Below are 20,575 nucleotides of genomic sequence, written 5' to 3'. Positions count from 1 at the left end.
AGAGAAGAGTGTATATGTTTGTAAATAAGAAAACATGTATTTGATCTCTTAGAAAGTCTGATTTTCTTTCATTAAAACTTGTGCAGTATAGGGAACTCCATAGATTCTCTCAATTTGACGAAAGTTAGAGGGAAAGGTACTAATTCAGAGTTCCTTGGGAAAATGTATCACTTATATTTTTTTATGTTTTTCTTTTAAATCAAAAACTGAAATATTTTTTATTCAGAAAATATATTTGGATCTAAATATCTTCTATAATTTTAACCCTAAAATATCAATTTAAATATTTTAAAAATGGTTGGGATGTTTGTTTTTTTAAATAAGTTAGGTTACTGGAGTTCTACATGTTACTGGATCACCTGGGGTAATTTTCTGATTGGAAAACTAAGAATTATGGTCAGAGGAAAGGACATTAGAATTTTAAAAGAACATATTCAATTTACTTTAGAAGCCGAACCTCTCTTATCATGTACCTTGTTTTGTATGTTTGTTATCACATAAGCATTGCTGCTATTGGGACAAACAGTGACAGTTGATTCGGATCATTTGAATGTCCACTGTCTGTTTTAATTTGTATGTTCGTTTTGACTCTGTCATATGCTCAAACTTCAGCGGAAGTCATGAGAACCTATTATTTTTGCCTGCTCCCTCCTTTACGTTGGAAATATTCTTTTTTACCCAGAGGGAACTTAGCTTTGATGTAAGGGATTGTTTCCATTGCCAACTTTTTTCTTCCTTGCCAAGTAAGAGAGTTGTGAACTCTTCAGTGATGCCTTCACCAGGATATTTGCAGATGTGGTTGGGAAAAGTTATTCCATCCCCGACCTTTGCATGTCAGGTGCTGGGGTGCCCGGGTGCCACCTCGCCTGCGCCCCGGCTCTCCCGCCCTCCGATCACCATGGCGATCACAGGGCCGCAGAGTTTTATTTTTTTTTTAGAGGAGTTTAAATTATTTAATAATTAAAGCTATGTGCACACGGCCAAAAAAAAAAAAAAATTGGCTCCACCAGTCCCACCTGTCCCACCAGCCCCGGCAGGGACTGACAGCAAAGCCCCTCTCCATCCCGAGCCCTCCAGCCCCGTGCAGACGGAGCAGAGCAGCGTGGGCCTGAGGGCTGTGCACCTGAGCGACTGCAGAGGGAGAGGGGCAGGCAGGAGCAGCGAGCCAAGGAGGGCCCACGGGCCGCAGAAGTTACCAGAAAAGAAAAAGAAGGAAGATGCAAAAGGACCCACAGCCCTGGATCTGCCCTCCACGGAGGACTTCGATGCCCTGGTCTCGGCCGCCATGAAGGCTGATAACACCTGTGGCCTCGCCAAGTGCCGGGCCAGCATCGTGACTCTGGGCCAGCTCTGCCCACACTGCAGCCACCGCTACTGCCTCAGCCGCTGCCTGCCCGAGGTCCATGGCCCAGCCGGGAGGCAGTGCTGTACGCCGGCAGTGCGGCCAAGGACTGGTCCCTGGACCCAGCCAAGAGGGCCCAGCTGCAGAGGAGCCTGGATAAGAAGCTGGGCAAGCTGAGCAGCCAGAGGAGGAGCAAAAGGAGGGAGAAGGAGATGTGAGCCGGCCCTCACACCCTCCGGCCTTGTCTTTGCAAATGCGGGTGGGGGCAAGCGGCCGTCCCTGGTGCTTTCTGTGCCTTGTAGCTGCTCCGGTGACATGACCAGGGCTGCATGAGCGAGCGAGGGGCCTCTGGGAGGGGGTGGGTCCTCGGGCCCAGCGTGCCCTGCCTTGCGCTGGGGTGGGGGCGGGCTGCAGTGGCTGTTCCCTGGACCTTCCTGGGGAGAGCCACCCCAGGTCTCAGCTTTGCTGGCACCAGAGCCCCCTGGGGCTCTCCGAGGTCCCTCGCCAACTGCTTTAAGAGAACCTTTAAGAGAGGTTCTGGCCCCCGGCTCTCTTGCCCTCCGATTGCCATGGTGATCATGGGGCCGCAGGCCAGGCGCAACCCCGGCCCCTGAGGTTTTGGGGTTGCCGCGGGCTTTCTGATGGCGATCACCGGCTGGGGGGTGGGGAAAGGCGGCCTTTGCCCACCCCCCAGCTCTTGCCTGCTGCCTGGGTTGCCGATCACCATTCTTCCTCTTTCCCCTTTCGCCTCCCATCATTGCACATATGCAAATTAGCCGCCATCTTTCTTGGCAGTTAATTTGCATATTGCCCTGATTAGCCAATGAAAAGAGTAGCGGAGGTATGGTTAATTACCCTTTTTGTCCTTTATTAGATAGGATTTCTCTTTTGTTACTCCTCACCCGAGGATATTCTTCCCATTGATTTTTCAGAGAGAGTGGAAGGGAGAGAGGAAAGGAACAAGGAAGGGAGAGAGAAAGAGAAAGAGAGAGAGATCAGTTGTTTGCCTCCCAAGCGTGCCCCAACCCGGTGATCAAACCTGCAACCCAGGTACGTGCCCTTGACCAGACCCCACACCAGCCAGGGCTGTGCAGAAGCCTTCTGGTTTGGTGTCTTACCACTTGTTTATTTTTTACTTTTACTTTGTTGCTTGTGCTTTAAGTGTCATATCCAAAAAATAAAGGTTCATGTCAAGTAGCTTTTTTGCTGTTTTCTTCTAGGAGTTTTATGGTTTTAGGTCTTACTTTTAAGCCTTCAATCCATTTCTAGTTAATTTTTTGGAATAGCGTAAGATAGAGGTCCAATTTCATTCCTTTACATGTGAACATAAAATTACCCCAACCCCATTTACTGAAGAGACTGTCTGTCCTCCATTGAGTAACCTTGGCTCTAATACCAGGTCGCCGTGTATGTCTGGGTTTATTTCTGGGCTCTTGGCTCTGTGCCATCGATTGCTTTGTTTTTGTCAGCACCGCGCTCTGATTACTGCAGCGTTATGTATGGCTTAGCATCAGAGAGGGTGATGCCTCCTCCTTGCTCTTCTTTCTCAGGGTAGCTCAGGCCCTCCGTGGTCTCCCATGGAGCCCCTCAGGCACTTGACAAGCGGCAGTCTGCCTCGTCAAGGACAGCAGTAGTGTCCCAGTTGTGCGCACAGCATGCCGGTCTGACCACCGTATATAACCTATTCAGGGCAGTGACAGCCAGCACCTCTGCTGTCCCTCTTGGTTAGAAGCAACAGCCACCTACACTCAAAGAGCAGGCGGCAGAAGCGGAGGGAAGGGGGGGGCCACCTCCACATGCCACCTGTCCCACAGGCCGGCCTTCTCTCCCCTGACAGATGCCCATTCCACAGAGGTATTTTTTTTCCTGAGCTGAGCAATTTATGTTTGAACTGGATTTTCAGTCCAAAACATGTGAAAAGGCCAGTTTATATCTCCCTTTCCCCCACCCTCTCCCTTTCCTCATTAGCTCGTGCTTTCTACATTTAACCCTTCAGTAAGGTAGACTAGCCTTAAGAGCTACATCCCAGGCCCTCCGCTCAGCCAAGTGAGCATGCGTAGAGCAGTATGCGGATTGCAGTGAAGGCACTGCTGAGAGACGGGGCGTTCAAAGTGTTAAGAGCTGCCGGGAACCAGGTATCCATGAAGAATTCCCGTCTTGGCTCCTGGAAAATATCCCCAAAGCCTTTTAACAACTCCTGGTAATTAATTTGGAAATGCTTTTATGGGAGTCATTTCAAGTGTATGACGCCATGAAATGGCTGTGTTAGTTTCGGGAGAATTATAGGAAAGCCTTGTTTTGTGCCTTTTCTCATCACACACTGACCCGCTGCCTACAGCACCTCCTCATCCCACCCACATCCACACCTCCCTCCGACCCACCTCTCCTGCACACTCCCTTACACACGCCCTTGCACCCCCTCTACACACTCCCTCTACACACACCTCTACACGCTTTCTTTATACACACTCTCTACCCAAACCCTCTACACACTCTCTCTACACACACCTTTACACACTCCCTCTACACACACCTCTACACGCTTTCTTTATACACACTCTCTATACACTGTCTCTACCCAAACCCTCACACACCCTGCACACACTCCCTTATACACACCCTCTCCACACTCCCTGTACACACCCCTTCTGCAGACACCCTTTACACACAGCTCTCTACACACGCCTTCTGTGAACATTCTCTATGTATCCCTATCGCCCTGCGCATATGCTTTCCCTTCGGGCATCTGCAGCTGACCCGCACGCCCTGGGTCAGCAGTTTTTGTCTTGGCCCCTGCTGTCTTTGGGAGGGCGAGCTTCCAGAATTCGCAGCTTTAGATCCGCGCAGCCTCTGGGTTGAGCTGTGTTAGGTCAGTGTGTGGCTGGAGTGAGCCCGGGAAGATAGGCCCTCTGAACCTCTTGTCCCGCCCTCTGCCTCTGCCTCTGCTTCTGCTTCTGCTGGGCAGGACCGAGAGCCCGCGGCCTGCTCCCGGGTGCTGGCACGGGCAGCGTCTCTCCTCCTGTCTGGCTCACAGCAGTTCCCCCCCACCCACCCTCCTGGCCCTGAGCACATCTGGGGAAGGACTGGAAGCTGGGTTCGGGTGGCTCCAGGAACAAAGCTCTCACTTGGAGGCTGCAGCCCTTTGGCCAAGGGCCTCGCAGGTCAAGGGCCGGAGTTTCTGCAGGAGGAGCCACTCCTGGTCCCACGCCTCCCACCAAGACAACAGCTGAGCTGCGGGTGCGGGGGGGCGGGGAGGGGCCATGGGGAGCGGTCTGTGTGCCAGGGCTGTGTGCTGCTCAGATGCAGTTATGCCGCCTGGGGGTTGCTAAATAAACAGTCTCATCTTCAGAGATCCAGTCAGCTGGCTGCCCTCCTCCCAGTGGAAGACTTACATGCACGTGGCCGTGTGACTGAAGATGTTGGCTTCAAATACAGGACAGACAGGGCAGGCCAGCTGCAGGGCACCCGGCTGGGTGGTGGTGGGGGGGGAACAAGGTGTCCCTGGAGCGGGTTTTCAGAAATACAAGCCTCCTGCTCCCAGGTGATGACTCAGCCGGGAGGTGCCAGCAGACAGCTGCGTGGGAACTTCTTGTCTAACTAGAAGCTCGTTGCATGAAGATTCGCTCAATAGGCCTTCCTTCCCCCGGCTGCTGGCACTGGTTTTCCTCTGGCACCTGGGACCCAGGCCTTTGGTCCGGCCGCAGTGAAGAAGCCAAGCCTCGAAGCGAGGCTCCTCCCCTCCAGCCGCAGCGAGGCTTGGCTTCTCCGCTGCTGCTGCTTCAGTCTTCAGTCTGTGCCTCCGTATGCAAATTAACCACCATCTTTGTTGGGATAATTTGTATAGTAGCTCTGATTGGCTGGTGGGCGTAGCGGAGTGACACCAATTTCTGCATGTTTCTCTTTTATTAGTGTAGATAACGGAACAACCAGTGAGTGACCCAGCCTGGTCCCTGGAAGGGTGAGCCTGCTGTCCAAATGGTCACCTTGCTTCCCTCTCTGCTCTCACCTGCACCAGTGGGGACACCATGTGATCGGAGGGTGGCTTCCAAAGCCACGGGCCAGGTCCCGCAGCTCGGAGCACAGCACAGCCATGCAGCACCGCCCGGAGCCGCACTGCGCTGGGAGAGGGCGCACCTGCGGTGCAGGAGGAGCCGCAGCGAGGCCGCCTGGCGCTTGCTCCTCATCAGTGAGAAGGGTCCGGGTTCAGACTCGGACGATGCTGACATTCCTGCGGATGAACTGTCTTCTGCAAATGACCAAAGCGTGGAAGAGGGAGGAGTGATGGTCCCAGGGGAGGGGAAAGCAACACGCCTGCTTTGAAGCTCTGGGTTGGTAAGTGAGACGCAACCTGCGTGTAAAACCACCGGGAACACGGAGCGGAGAGCCTCCTCGTGAGCCAGGCCTCGGGACTGGGCATCCCGTGGCGCTGAGCAGGGCGACCACCGCGAGTGTGAGCGCCGCATGCAGACGGGAGGGACTTAGCTCAGCCCGTCTCCACGCGTCACCTTGTCACCGTGAGTGCCCTGTGCCTAGTCACCACACCCAGTATGTCCGCGTTCATAATTCCGTGAGGGGGACAGGCAAAGTAACCAAAAGGAGGAAGGGAACAGCCCGCCCTGCTCTGAGTGTTGACAGCCAGTGCTTCGTCAGAACAGGTAAACACTGAAGTTAAGAATCAAGGAAGTCCTAGCTGGTGTGGCTCAGTGGATAGAGCATCGGCCTGCGGACTGAAAGTCCTGGGTTGATTCTGATCAGGGCACATGGCCAGGTTTGTGGGCTCGATCCCCAGTAGGGGGCGTGCAGGAGGCAGCCGATCAATGATTCTCTCTCATCATTGATGTTTCTATCTCTCTCTCCCTCTCCCTTCCGCTCTGAAATCAATTTTTTAAAAAAGAATCAAGGGAAAGAAAAAGGGAGACATAAAGGACAAAAAAGGCTCTGATCATTAAAAAAAATTCCCAGGAATCGCAGCGAGGTCTCATGTGTACATACAAAAACATCAATGAGCCACATCTAACCATGCGTACTTGAAAAAAATGTCAGTTTTCAGTTCTTCTATTGGGCAAAGTAAGTTAGGGGTTCTCAGAGTTCCACCCTACCATCTGAGGTATAAGATTGAAAAAACTCTGTATGATTTTGCTTAGGGATTAATTAGATTCAAGTGAGACAGCTAGTCAGAAGATTAAGGTTTTAATATTTTAATAAATGTCCCAGGTAAAAGGTGGTGAAACAGGTGTGAGATGGATAAAAAGCAGGAAGTGAAAGTGAACGGGTCCTGACGAGGAAGCTTGCTTGTGAATTGTCGAGGCCCGTGGTCGGCAAACTTCGGCTCACAAGCCACATGCGGCTCTTTGGGCCCTTGAGTGTGGCTCTTCCTAAGCCTTAGGAGTACCCTAATTAAGTTAATAACAATATACCTACCTATATAGTTTAAGTTTAAAAAATTTGGCTCTCAAAAGAAATTTCAATCGTTGTCCTGTTGATATTGGCTCTGTTGACTGATGAGTTTGCCGACCACTGGGCTAGGCTGTCATGTCACAGGTCAACATCAAAGGTCAAGGTGCAGCCCTGTCTGGTTTGGCTCAGTAGATAGAGCGTCAGCCTGCGGACTGAAGGGTCCCAGGTTCGATTCCAGTCAAGGGCATGTACCTGGGTTGCGGGCACATCCCCAGTAGGAGATGTGCAGGATGCAGCTGATCGATGTTTCTCTCTCATTGATGTTTCTAACTCTCTATCTCTCTCCCTTCCTCTCTGTAAAAAATAAAATATATTAAAAAAATAATAATAATTCTCTCTCATCATTGATGTATCTATCTCTCTCTCCCTTTCCCTTCCTCTCTGAAAGCAATAAAAATATATTAAAAAAAAAAAAAAAAGGTCAAGGTGCAGGGCCCATAAAATGTTTGCCCCCAGAAAGTTATTGAGAGTCTCATATCCGAGTAAGGCTTGTGGTTCACTTGTTCCAGGGCAGCAGTGGAGAAAGACGGGGTCTGGTTCTGCGAAGGGTCCAGGGCGCACAGGGCAGATCTGCCCCCGTCTTTTAGTGCTGGTGGCCTGTGATGTCTCCAGTGCCCTGGACCCCACTTCCTGGGGCTGTGGGCCAAACAGTGTCCCCTGCCCCAGTTCATGTGCTGAGGGGCTCCAGCTTGAGTTGGAAGGTGGGCCTCGTCTTACTCATGACATCCCTGTATGTGTGGCTACTTTCCGTGACTGGACCACATAAGTGGTCATTTTTTTGATTTCCTCTCCATGGTGCAATTGTAAAAAAGTTTGTGGGCTTGCCTGGAAGCCACCTGCCCCTTGCAAGACAGTTCACATGAGAACAGAGGTTCTGTGGTTCCCTTCGTGGGGACAGCAGGCAGCATCTCACACAGTGCTCCCCCCTCCTCCCACCCGTGGGGACAGCAGGCAGCATCTGACACAGCGCCCCCCCCCTCCCACCCGTGGGGACAGCAGGCAGCATCTCACACAGTGCTCCCCCCTCCTCCCACCCGTGGGGACAGCAGGCAGCATCTCACACAGGGACCGCACCCCCCACCTCTTCCCGCCCATGCTCACTGGCTTTCCGTGGGCTGGGCCCGGCAGGCATGGACTTGAAGTCTGCCTTGGCCTCCTTCCCCAGCGCCTTTGAACCTCCCTCTCCCCGTAAGCGGAGGGGAACAAGAAAACAGAGGGCTTTCCCAGGCCTCCTCCTGGGAAGAGCATCTTGCGGCCGGGGGTGGGGGTGGGCCTGCTTCTCCACCTGAGGAAGCCAGCCCTCTGGCCGACGTCCTTCAGACTCTTGGGGTTTTATTCGCCCCCAGGGCCTGTGGAGGGGACTGGGGTGTCCACTGTGCCGAGCGTGGCTCAGTCCAGATCTCTCAGGCTGTGTTTGAAACTTGGCATCGCTGTGAACTCTGACTGCCCAGTGGAGTTAAAGTGTGAGTTCCCCAGGCTTTGTCTCCTCAAACTGAATTATTTGAAGTCTTTTTAAGGTGTGAAAATTACTGAACACTGAGGGTTTGCTTCAAATTTTTACGTTAAAATCAGTTATACATGCCCAAAGCAGAATATACCCAGTTCCATGTGCACGCGGCATGGCCCCTGCCTCCCTCCCCCCTCCCCCCCCCACACACATATTTAGCAGCGCTCATGGTGGAAATACTTTTTCTTCACTATATTTGCTAATTTTTCAACAAAGCACGTGTGTACCTGTCATTTCAAGTAAACAACAATCTCGTGCAGGACAAAGTGGGGCCTTTGCCACCTGGAGGGGGAACGTAAGCCAACTGCAGCCTCCCCTTCATGAGGATCGCAGTATCTGCCGGAAAAGGGACTTTATGTGCTAGAGTGTAAGCATTTTTAGATAATCAAAACTGCGGAAAGTAAATTATTCTGAGATCGCCAACTTCTTTATTTTTTTATTATCTTTGTTGTTGAAAATATTACAGAAGTCCCCCCTCCCCCTTTTTTTACCCCATTGGCCCCCCTCCTCCCCGCTCCTGCCCCACCCTAGGCTTCACAGCACTATTGTCTGTGTTCTTGGGTCATGCATGTATGCATATAAGCCCTTTGGTTGATCTCTTCCCACCCACGCCTCCCCACCTTCCCGCTGAGATTCCACAGTCCATGCCATGCTCCCATGCCTCTGAATCTATTTTGTTTGTCGGTTTATCCTATACAATAAAAGCCTAATCTGCTAATTGTCCGGCCATTCCTTTGACCATTCAACCAGTCGCTATGATGCTCACTGACCAGTAGGGGGCAGATGCTCCAACCTGTAGGTTAGCTTGCTGCTGGGGTCCGGCTGATGGGGACTGGGCGAGTGGGGCAGGACACGCCCTGGATGAATCCGTGCACCAGGCCTCTAGGCTTGTTCGTAAGATTCCACATATGAGTGAGATCATGTGATACTTTCCTTTCTCCCACCAGCTTACTTGGCTTAGCATAACGCTCTCACTTTGGATGGAGGCAAGATGGAAACTTGCGCTTGCTTTTCCCACAGGCCGACCAGGAGGCCTGTCTCTGCCCCCAGCATCAAGCACTGGGTTTCTCGCTTCTTTGGCTTGGGAGTCCGGGATTCGCGTCCTGCTGGCTCTGCCGACGGCCACGGTGGCTCTCGGCTCGCGTTGTTCTGCACAGGGCAGCAGGCCTCACAAGAGACTTGAGTGGGTGGTCGGGCCTGGCGTGCAGCTGGGTCCTGAGGGTTCGGTGGGTCCACAACGTCAGGGAGGCAGGGAGGCCTTTTTCGAGGCTCTATGCGGGCCACGCTCCGCGGAGGGCTGGCCTCTCCTGCACACCGTCCTGGCCGCGGCTCCCCGGCAGGAGCGGCCCCTGACAGCGACATTGATGGCCTTCAGCGGATACACAAACTGTGGTACATTCCCACGGCGGGATATTTATTATTTGGCACTAAAAGAAGAGAGATTAAAACATGGAAAGCCGCGGAGGGAACTTACGTGCACATTGCTGTGTGAATGAAGCCCATCTATTCCGTCGAGAGGCTGGATAGCTATGTCCCAACGGAAAGGTTCTGGAAAAGGCTGCTGTGGAGACGGTGCTGGTGAGCGGCTGGTGGGGCCGGGATGGGGAGGGATTACCAGGTGAGCATCGGCCTTTTTAGGGCAGGGAAACTGCTCTGTGTGATACTACAATGGCGGGAACAGGCCATCACACAGCTGTCCAGACCACGGAAGGCCCAACACCAAGAGGGTTCGAATGTGAACTACGGCTCCGTGAGGATGTTGGGTCAGTGTAGGTTCGCTGATGGGAACAAAGTTCCACTCGGGAGGGATGTGGGCGGTGGGTGGGACTGTGGGTGCTCGGGGCAGGCGTATATGGGAAATCTCCGACCTGCCTCCGCTTTGCTCTGAATCTGAATCTGCTCTAAAATAAAGCCTACTTATGGGAAAAGGGATTGGGAAAGATTCGTGGGAATGGGAGGCCCTCTGCACCTGACCGGCTTCCTCTGGTGGAAACAAGGATGTGTCCAAGTCCCTGAGCATCTGCAGCGCTGCAGGGGCTGGCTGCCAGTGACAGGGAGGCGGGCGGCTCCCCTGGGCCAGCCGCCCCCCAACCCTCCAACCCTCCCCCCTCCCCTGCGAGGGGCTGGAGCTGCTCCCTTTCCTGTGGCAGCAGGTCGGTGCGGGTCCGCAAGGCCTGTTCTTCTTCTCTTTAGGCAGCAGTCTGTTTACTTCACAACAGTGTCTTGTCTGCCAGGTTGCTGTGAACAGAAACAAAATAGTCGCAATGAAATGTCTTTAGATCTTCAGAAGAAACCACCCTGTAAACCCAAGGCATTATTCCTGACGGAATGGTTCGGGACTTCCATCTCCTCCTGGCCCACCTCATCAATTAAAACACCTCCACTCTTTCCTCGCCAACACTCGCCCACACCTCTCTCCTGCCAGCTTCCCCAGAGAAAACAAATCTCTGGTTTGGGTTATTTATGGGACACCGTTTCTATTTGCGCCGATAGGACCGGAGTCCCTCATTGTAAACCGCTCCGCAGCTCCGCAGAGAGCAGTGAAGGAGGACAGGGACCCGGTACCCACACTCCCCTTTCCTGCACATTCAGCACCACGGCACTCGGTGCTGTGAAGGGCATGCATTTTCTGACGGCTCTCCATACAATTGCAGTGTTTCCCCCAAATACTGAACCAGGTTTTTTATCTAGTCATTATCATTTTATAACTCTTAAACAGTCTGGCTATGAAGTGATTTCTAATATTTCAGGGTATATGGTGGGGCCTTGGAAATTGTGGCGTGGGATCTGGGGGTGCTTAGAGACCGCCCGTGACTGCTGGGGGGGGAGGGGGGCAAGTCCGGGCTCCGCGTGCCCGTGGCTCAGCGGTGCTGTGCTCTTCACCGCAGAGGCTGGCGGACCCTGTGATCAGGGGACCCTCCCCGAGGGCTGCAGCTGCTGGGGGTTCACGGGGCCGCGCAGGGCGTGAGGCTGCTTCTAGGCAGACGGTTCGCGGTAACGGGAAGAAGAGCCCCTTCCTTTGGCACTTGGCTAGTGAACCAGCTACTTGTTAGGAGTGCATGGCGTCTGAGGCCATTCCTGAAATACAGACTGTGCCAGGAACAGGGTGGCTGAAAGCAGGTGCCAGCGCTCCCTGCCGTCCTGCCTGACCTCGCGGTGAGTCCTGGCCACGCTCTGCCGGGGGCTCTGCGGGCGGGCGCGCGGCATGTGCGCGCTGAACCGAGCGCCTGCAGACCCTTCGGAAAGCGAGCTGTGAGGCCTGGGTCATGCTCACATGGTCACAACTTTCCCTCCGTTTTATCAACAACCCTCAACAGAACTGCCCTCAGTTCTGGCAGTTCTTCGAATCTTGATAAACCACAAGCCTCCCATTTCCCTTGCATATTTATGACATCTGATACAAACCTCGGAAAATAGTTATTTTGAAACTGAAGCCTTTTTATCTTTTTAGTATCACTCCTCTGTGTTTCTCCTTTATTTATGGCAACCTCATAGCGCCAGGTTCCCTTGGTAGCTAATGATCCTTTCTACCCCTCATTCTGGCCATCATTTTGCTTTGTAAAGCAAAAGAGTGTTTTTTACTTTAAAGGGAAATTTATCTCCATTTGTAATATCACAACAGGTTACCAAAAAAAAACCCCAAAGCTCATGTCATCTTGTTAAGTATAGCTAGTCAATTGTTGCAGCACCTTGTAATGGAAAGACTATCATTTCTCCATCAAGTTGCTTTTGAAAGTTGGTTAAAATCAATTGTCCATAGAGTGTGGGTACATTTCTGGACTCTCTATTCCATTCCGTTGATATTTTGGGTCTATATTTTCAACAAAATTATACTGTCTTGATTACTGTAAGTTTATTATAATCTGGAAATCAGATAGTGTTAGCTTCCTAAATTTGTTCTTATTTTTAAATGTTGTTTTGGGTATTGTAAGTATTTGCATTTCTGTATAAGTTTTAGATTTAATTATAACATTTTATAAAAGACTGCTGGAGTTTCTATAGGGATTGCATTGATTCTATAGAGCAATTTGTGGTGAATCAACATCTTAACAATATTGAGTCTTTCAACCCATGAACACACAGTATATTTATTCATTTATTTAGGTCTTCTTCAATTTTGTCAATAATATTTTGTAGTTTTTAGTGTGTAGTTCTTTCATTTCTTTTGACAGATTAACCACTAAATATCTCATGTTTTTATGTGAATGCAAATGGTATTGTTAAATTCCAATGTCCTATTGTTTGACGCGAGTACATAAAAATAAAATGATTTCTGTCTATTGAACGTGTATTCTGGAACCTTGCTAAACTCATTTGCTAGTTCTATTAGCTTTTAGATTTCTGCATAGATGATCATGTCATATGCAAATAAAGACAATCTTGCTGTTTTCTTTCCAATCTGAATGCCTGTAGCTTCCTTTTCCTGTCTGTTTGCAGGCCAGAGCCCACAGCGCCATGTTGAGTAGAAGTATATTGTTGTGATCTCAGGAGGACAGCATCGTTCTTTACTAGTAAGTTTCATGTCATCTGTGGATTTGGGGTAGAAACCTTTCTAATCTTTGTTTCCTAAGGGCTTTCATCTTAAGCATGTGTTGGATTTTATCAAATGCATTTTCTGTGTGTATTGAGATGATATGACTTTTCTTTTCCAGTTACATTGATTAATTTCTGAATGTTAATCCAACCAGGCATTCTGGGGATACATCCCACTTACGCAAAATGTCTTTTGCTTTTTATACATTGACAGATAGATTAGTATAAAAAAATTTGAGAATTTTTCCATCTATGTCAATGAGAGATATTGGTCTATACTGTCTTTTATTTAATATTATGTCTAGTTCTTGAGTCAGCATAAGTAGCAGGTCTAAGAATGAGTAGGGAAGAGTCTTTCCTTTTAAGTTTCTGGAAAATTTTTTGTAGAACTGTACTTTTTTTCTTCTTTAAATTTTTCATAGAATTCACCAGGAAAGCTATCTGGGAGTAGAGTTTGTGTGTGTGTAATAGACTTTTAATTACAAATTAAATTTATTTATTTTAGGATTATTAAGTTTATCTGTCTTCTTGAGTGAACATTAGTAGTTTGTGTCTTTCAAAGACTTTACCCATTTCATCTAGTCACCAAATTAATTGGCATAAAATTGTTCATAATATTCCCTTATTGTCTTATTGTCTTTTGATTCTGAGGTGATATCACTTTTATCCCTTTTGATTTTGATAGCTTGTGACTTCTCTCTTTTCTTTCTCCTGAACAATCTAACTTAATGTCTGTCAATTTAACAATCTTCTTTAAAAACACAACAGTTTTCGATGTTATTGATTTTTGTCTATTGTCTTCCCACTTTCTGTTTCATTAATTCCCACTCTCATCTTTGTTACTTCGTTTTTTCTACTTACTTTGGGGTTTAACTTGCTATTTTTCTGCTCTTAATGTGGAAGCTGAGAGTCTAAGTTTGAGACTTGTTTTCCAATATTGATGCTTAGTGCTCCGTATTTCTCCTTGGATGCTGCGGTGACAGCTCATAAACTTTGGTTTGTTGTGTTTCTACTTTCATTCAGCTCAAATCATTGTCTAGTTTAATTTCTTCTCCGAGCCATGGCTTATGTAGAAATGTGCTGCTAAGGTTTCCACATGTTTGAAGGATTTTCTGGAGGTCTTTTTGTTATTGATTTTAAATTTAACTCCTCTTGGAGTAGAACAGAGACTGTGTATGGCTTGGAACACTGTACATTCTTTGAGACTTGTTTTATGGTCCCAGTGTGACCTATCCTGGTACACAGTATGTGTACACCTGCAAATACTGTGTCTTATGCTGTTGTTGGGTGGAGTGTCCCATAAATACGGGTTAGGTCAAGCCAGGTGACAGTGTTGTTCAAATATCCTACATCCTTCCTGAGTTTTTGTCACCTGTTCTGTCAATTATTGAGAGGGTTACTGAATTCTCTAACCATAACTGTGAATCTCTATATTTTTCCTTGCAGTTATATCAGTTTCTGCATCAGTTATTTTGATTTTCTCTTGCTAGATGATATTTAGGATTATTATGTCCCCTGATGAACTGACCCCGCTGCCATTATAAAATCTCTTTCTTTGTGAGTATTAAATGCTGTTAGCTCCTGGAGACCCTATGAATGAGCGGCATCCCATTGTCTTATTCAAACAGCCCTGCTCAGCTCTGGTGGAATTAATGGTTTTGTTCTCTTTGATTTGTTGGCTTTATTTGCTATAACCTTTTTGTTATTTAGTGGTTGCTTTAACTTTTTGTATACATCTTTTAATTATTACAGACTAGGTTTTAGTGCTATTATACCACCTCACATACTGTATAAGAACCTAGCAATTGTATAGTTCTATTTTTCTTATCCCAAACTTTATTCTATTATTGTCATACATTTTTTAAAATTAGGTACAGAATGAATAAACCTCCTAGAACATTGTTATTCTAGTCAATTTCTTTTAAATATACGGGTGCCCCAAAAATGTATACACACTTGAACAGCCGATAGCTCCATTTTGAAAATGAAGTGTATTTTAATAAACACTTGCTTTTATAATGATTCAAAGTGTGTATATACATTTTTGGGAATGAGCTATATTTAAATAATAAGAACAAAATATTTTATCTCTACCTATTTAGTTCTGGTACTTTTCATCCCTTTGTACAGATGCATATTTCCTCTGGTGTCATGTTCCTTCTACCTGAACCATTTTACTGTCCCTTATAGTGCAGGGCTGCTGTGGGTGAATTCTTTAAGCTTTTATGTGTCTGAAAATGTCTTTATTTTGTCTTACTTTTTGAAAGGCATTCTCATGAAGCATAGAATTTTGAGTTGACAGATTTTTTTCTTTCAGTTCTTTAAAGATGTTACTTTCTTGATTTCTCACTTGCATTATTTCTGACAAGAAATGCTGTTATTCTTATTTTAGTTATTCTTTACATAATGTATCTCTTTTTCCCTGGCTGATTTTAATATATTCCTTTTATAACTGGTTTTGAGCTATTTCATATTAATGTAACTTTGCCAAAGGCTAAGACCCACAAGTAGTTAGCATAATTATGTGAGAAGTCCTTAGAAGGCTAATGGACTTTGATATTCAGCAAGGGCTGAAAATCAGCACTGTATTACCCTGCTGCTGGCTGAATGGCTGAAGGCAATCCCCTAACATGATAATCCTTTTTCATTTACCAAACCTTACCATTGATATGTCTGTTTGCTTTGCTAAAGGGCAAATGTGTATTCTAGTAAATAAAAAGCTAATAGTCCGGGCATTTGGGGGAACCTCTCGGCTAGAGAGTAAGGTCTCCGCCTGGCTCCCCCCATGCCTTCTAAATTTATATTTCTTGTCTAGTATATCCATTTGTGCGTCAGCCCCTTCTCCAGAACTTGAACCCTTGCCGTGCTGGTCATGGCTTCACATGACTTGTATTCTATGTTTCTTGTGATGGGGCTTCAATCAGCTTCTTGAATCCATGAGTTTATAGGTTTCATCAAATTTGGTAAATTTTTGGTCATTATGTCATCAATTTTTGTGTGTCCCTGCCCTCTTTTACAGGGACTCCATTTACCTATATTTTTGCAGCTCGAACTTTTCCTACAGAACTGATGATCTGTTCGTTTAAACATTGTCTGTTCTCTGTGTTTCAGTCTTCATGAGAAATAAGGCTGTCCAGCAGTGCTGACAGAAGCAGGCTCTGCTCTTCGACATGATGAGAGCTCTGGGTCCTGTTCCCTCTAACCCTCTCTGGTGCCCTTCCCTTCTTCCCTGACCTCAGGCAGCTTTCCCCGCATCCCTGGAAATGAGCCCTCAGCTGAACCCTGGAGGGAAGCCGGGGTTCTCTCTCTGTGCACTTCTCCTCCAGGACTCTGTCCTCTCAGCCCCATCTCCTCAGCTGGGGAGCTTGTGGGGTTCTCCCTGGATTGCTCCTTCCTGAGCCCAGCCTGGAAACTATTCCATCAATAGGCTGGGCGATGTTGGACTTGCTTCATTTGTTCCCTGACTCTTGGGGATTACCGTCCTTTGCTACCTGATGTCCAGTGTCTGAAAAACAATTGTTTCATATATTGTTTTAGTTCGGGGGGGAGGGGGGGTAAAATATGGTATCTATTATTTTATCTTGATTAGAAACTTTGTCTTCTCAACACTTTTATTTAAATACCTGGATAAAATATGTAATTTTAAGAAATACATAATTTTCTTAAATAGACGTGAAAAATATAAAGAGACTGACTACCAGAGAGGAAATAGAAAAGGTTTCCAGCTAAATCTCCAGAAATCACTAAGTTCAGTTGTTTTTGCAAGGGATTCTACCAAACCTATACAGAATAACAATCCCAATGCTATTAAATGGTTCTATTCTAGAACTTACCAAAAGGACTGCTTCCAGTCATTTATGTGAAAACAAAGATGACACAAAAGAATATTATAGACCACGCTATGTAGAAATATTGATTTAAAATTAATAAATAAAATATTGCTAAATAAAACCCGCAGCAAATAAAAATGGTTATTCACCATGACCAAGCATGTTTACTCCAGGAATCTAAGAGTGACCCAGGATGGGAGTTATTGATATGGTTAATATGTTAGTGAAGCTAAGTTGGAAAGTGTGTGCTTATTTTCAAAGATGTTTTTAAGGTATTCAATAAAATGTACTACTCGTTCATGATGAAAACTGCTTAAAAATAGAAATATGGGTATATATGCTACATTAGTAAAATAAAATATAGCTATTTTATCCTCAAGGCAAAAATTTATTTTTATTAGAAAGTACTTCTGTTAAATTTAAAAAGACAAGAATGCCCATTGTTATCATTATTATTTGGATTTGTTTTGGAAGTACCAGTCAACACAATTAGAACTACTAATAAAAATTGGAGGTAAAAAAAATTGAAAACGTGGAAGTAAAATTATGAGTAGTTTTACATACCATATAAATTATATTTTATGTATTAATTGATTATACCCGGGAAAATCAAAATATTTTCTGGAGAAAATTATTATAAACAATAAGAGAATTCAATAACATGCTTAGTACAAAAATAATACATACAGTTTTATAACCTTTGTGTGTAAAAGCATCAAATTAATTGGAAGAACTAAATGGAAGGAAAGAACCCACCTAAAATATAAGGAAAAATAATGACTCTACTAAAAGTGTAGAGAATCTATAAGAAAAACTGTAAAATCCTTTTGAAGATCATTAACAAAAAACACCCACCTGTACAAGTGGAAAGACTGCCTACATACCCGACCAAAAGGTTCAACATGACAAAGATTAATTCCCCCAGTAAGTTAAATGTTAACATTATTAGGAGCCCAATAAAAATATTGTTAAAATACGTTTTTTAAGCTAGCCGAAGTTCTTAAGGAAAAATAAACAGTAGAAAAGGAAATGATATGAAAAACTAAAATATGAATAAGGACTAACCTCTTAGAAGTTCAAACATAGTATGAAGCTTCAATAATTAAAAGGGCTCGATATTGATGCCTGGATTTATGGATCAATACCACAGAATAGAATGTCCAGAGACAGTTTCATGGACTAGAGAAAATTCATTAGATTGTAGACTGGCATTTCATTGGTGGAGGAAGAGGATGGATTATTTAAGAAATGCTTTTGGACATATTGGGGGGCCTTGGAAAGCATAAAGCTCTATCCATACCTCACAGTTTACACTAGGAGTCTAGGTAGATCAAATCTTTTAATTTCTTATATTGTTAAAAATGCTAGAAGAGATGGCCTCACATGTAAGGAGCTTGGAAGTCACTATTCCCATCCCCACACCAAGAAAAAAGCTGAAAAACTGAAAACCAACAACCTTTGTAAAATCCAGCAGAGAGTTAAGGTCACAGGACAAAACACCACCTAAAAGCCAGAGGGGCAGGCACATACAAAGAATGGCAGCTCGCGTGGAGCAGATACAACCCAGCAACCACGCTGGAGCTGGCACGGGTACTAATGCGTTATTCAAGTGTGATTGCCTAATGGTTGGGGCTGCTGAAGGACTAGCTTGAGAGATAAAAGCTCCTGGCACTGAACCTGCGGCAGGAGGGCGGGGTCCGGGGAGGGAGGGGGTACACAGTTTCCTGAGTTGTAACTCTAGGAGCCTCATGGGGTTCTCGGGTGGAGATCGGAGGAAAGTCCCCTCATGTTTCCAGCAGGAGGAATGGAAAAGTAACCATTTTGAAATAGCCCAGAGCATTCTGTTCTTCACAAAGGAACGATTTCATCAGAGCCTAACCCATTGGGTTTTTCCTGAGCCTCACAACCAAGGGAAAGGAAATACCCAACTTCAGCCCCTCCAGCCTTCCCCGTGGGAGAAGGGGAATACCAGCCCAGCTCCTCTAGCTGTCCTGACTCACTGAGCAGGGAGGGGTCGGGAAACGGAGCAGCACTGTGAGGTTGCAGCCAGGGACACCCACTCACAAGAGACTGTGGCTGATCTCATTATAGAACCCAAGAACACTGCCCCTTGCCCCATATCTCACCGTCACATACTAAGTGCCTATTTACCACAGTTCCTGTTACCTAGTACAGTGGTCGGCAAACTGCGGCTCGCAAGCCACATGTGGCTCTTTGGCCCCTTGAGTGTGGCTCTTCCACAAAATACCACGTGCGGGCGCGCACATACAGTGCGACTGAAACTTTGTGGCCCATGCGCAGAAGTCAGTATTTTGTGGAAGAGCCACACTCAAGGGGCCAAAGAGCCGCATGTGGCTCGCGAGCTGCAGTTTGCCAACCACTGACCTAGTACATCATGCCCTGCTTCCAACAAAAAATTACAAGGCATACTAACAAGCAGAAGACACTTTGAAGAGCTAAGTAGGCCATTAGAACCAGGTTCAGACATGGCAGAGAGGCTGGGACTATCAGGGATTCATTAGAGATTTAAGAGAAATATAATGTATACACTGTGGGCTTTCATAGAACAAGTAAACAACATGTAAAACAGAGGGATAATGTAAATAGAGAGAAGGAAATGCTAAGAAAGACTCAAAAATAAATGATAGGAAAAAAAACTATAAGGAAGATTGCCTTTGATGGGGACATAAGGTGACTGGACACAGCTGAGGAAAGAATCTGTGAACTTGAGGATATGTCAATGATAATTTTCCAAACTAAAAAAAAAGAAAAGGGGCTGGAAAAAAGAGAGCAAAATACCCAAGAACTGTGTGACAGTTACCAGAAAGAAAAGAGAGAAAAGAAAACAGAAGAAATACTTAAAGCAGTAATGACTATTTTCCAAAATCAATTTCAGACATCAAATCACAGATCCAGGAAGCTCAGAAGGATATATGCTTTAAAAAAGCCTACACTTGATGGGGAAAATGAGACACTTTTGGGGGGCTAGCAATCTGAATCTAGTCACTGCCCCTTTAATTATCTGGCCCTGCAAGACCCGTTTACCCAAAATACTATTCCCGTTTTAGAGAGGCCATAAACCATCCCTAAGACGGAGTTACCAGTGCTGGCGCCAGGCCAGGCCTTGAGATGTGGTCCCAGAGCCCCCATCTCAGCAGATGGGGCTTTTTGTAAAGCCAGTGAAAGGTCCGGAAGTATAATCCATATTTGGGGGACAAAGAAACCAAAGGGGTATAAAGGGAAAGCTTCCTCCATATTGGGGGGGGGGGGGGCTCAGGATTTGGAGAGAGACAGACTCCCCTAAGTCACTGTCCCGGTACATGTGAAATGTCTGGAAATAAATGGGTTTTTCCTGTGCCTCCAGCACTCCTGCGTATTTCTTCGATTGCCTGGTAAATTCTGTAACACACACATATCGTAATTAAAAACAAAGACAAAAACTTGTAAAAAAGAGAACACCTACTTACAGAGGAGCAGGGATAAGAATTACATTAGACTTCTCTTCAAAACCATGCAGGCAAGAGGAGAACGCAGTGCAGTATTTATAGTGTCGAACAACAAAAATCTTAGTGGCCTAAATTTTTGTATCCAGTGAAATTACCTTTCAAAAGTGAAGGATGAATAAACAAAATTTGAAGAAATGTATTTCCAGGCCACCTGCTTTGTAAGAAATACATAAAAGAAGTTCTTCGGGGAGAAGGAAAATGATGTGGGCCAGAAACTTGGATCTATATAAAGTTTTATTAATTTCAGGCCAAGCTGACTTCGGAAGGAGGAAACGTACCAGGTATGCAGAGGAGCATTACGTAATAATAAAGGGGCCAGTTCTCCAAGAAGACATCATAGTCCTCAAAGTGTAAGTGCTCAACAACAGAGTTTCAAAATACATGAGACAAAAACTAGTAG

This window comes from Myotis myotis, unplaced genomic scaffold (assembly GCF_014108235.1).
Source record: "Myotis myotis isolate mMyoMyo1 unplaced genomic scaffold, mMyoMyo1.p scaffold_m19_p_31, whole genome shotgun sequence".
Classification (NCBI taxonomy): domain Eukaryota; kingdom Metazoa; phylum Chordata; class Mammalia; order Chiroptera; family Vespertilionidae; genus Myotis; species Myotis myotis.
The sequence above is the reverse complement of the archived record's forward strand: the minus strand, read 5'-3'. Positions refer to the sequence as shown.